The sequence below is a fragment of the Acipenser ruthenus genome, chromosome 7 (assembly GCF_902713425.1).
Source record: "Acipenser ruthenus chromosome 7, fAciRut3.2 maternal haplotype, whole genome shotgun sequence".
Taxonomy (NCBI): domain Eukaryota; kingdom Metazoa; phylum Chordata; class Actinopteri; order Acipenseriformes; family Acipenseridae; genus Acipenser; species Acipenser ruthenus.
The window spans coordinates 9,765,608-9,767,118 of NC_081195.1; positions in this window are offsets into that span (position 1 = coordinate 9,765,608).

Genomic DNA, 1,511 nt, shown 5'->3' on the forward strand with positions numbered 1-1,511 from the left:
CCTCTAAATAACTTTTAAGTACCTGCCGTGACCTAAATTACCTTAATTATCTGTACCTTCACTTACCTGACTGCTGCAGTTTAATTATTGTATTGGTTTTAGGGGTCCAAGTTCCAAATCGCTGGTTCCCGTTAAATATCCTTTATAATACTGACTCTTCATCTTTGAACCCTGGAGAGAGGGATGCTAGCCACTCTACAAACTCCTGAACTGGGGATGACACGAACATGCTGTCATTTGACAAATTGTTATTTTCCCCGATCTCTTTAACTTGTGAAAGAGAAAGCTGCAGCTGGATATAAGTCATAAAGTGCTTCTTTTTTCAAGTTAAGGAGGTGCTATAATTTGGAAACTACCTATTTATTACATGCAGCCACAAATTGTGGGTGATGGAGGAGCCAGTACTGCACTGTGTAATTAGAGAGAGAGAGGTGGAGTAACCACTGAGCAACAACAGCAGATCTTAAAGGGACTTTCCTTCAAATCAGCCAGCACTGCCTTCCTGCACCTTAATAATGAGCACTAAACACTCCATTCTCAGCTCTCCAGCACTGTCCCCTGCACCTTAATAATGAGCACTAAACACTCCATTCTCAGCTCTCCAGCACTGTCCCCTGCACCTTAATAATCACCACTGACGAAAACACTCCATCTCGATCTGTTTCTGCTTGGATTTCATAGATGCTGTAGGAAAAGAACACGGATAAAAATACCTACTGTATAATGGGTGCTTTGCTGCTGTGATGTCACAGGGCGATGTTTTTGGTGTTTGCTGGGTATCCAGGGAGACTCGTATCAGATCTTGTGTGTGATTAGAGTGTGCTAACTGAGGCTTTTCAGCCCTGTCAAGGGCTCAGTCACACAGTCTGACACAAACAAGAAAATTGCTGGTTGTACATTTAGAAAAAAAATATTAACAAAAATAAAACAAAAAACAGGTTCAGTGTGTGTCAAATACTTATAGGCATAATCACCTCTATGTTATATTATTCATTGAATGGCTTGACAGTAAGAACTATTTACAAGAAATCATTGTTCCATACAATACGAACTTCAATACAAAAATGAACAAGATATTAATTAACCAGACCCCCTTAGGAGAAATCAGTCACTCTGGAACATGTTGGTCACAATTGGTTGCAATCCCACACCTGCAAGTAAAAATAAATAATAAAAAGAGTTATAGATCTATGAATTCAGACAGATTTAAGATCAGTTCAGTTTTGAGGCTGTGGTTCCTCTAGTGAACCCAATATACAAAGCTTCAACTCATTAGTTATATAAAGAATGTATTTTTAAATTCTGTTTATTGGAATAAATGTTACAAATTGATGTTTTCGTTGGCCGTGGGCTTGTTTATCAACAGTTTCACCGATACAGAACTGTATCCAATCAGTCAAAACAGACTTTCTTCAAAACCTTATGAATAGGGCCCGATGTCCAAGGATGGCTGGAATATTTGCAAATTGGCAGTATGGGGAAGCTAGCATTGCCACTGCATGTGTTAGCAC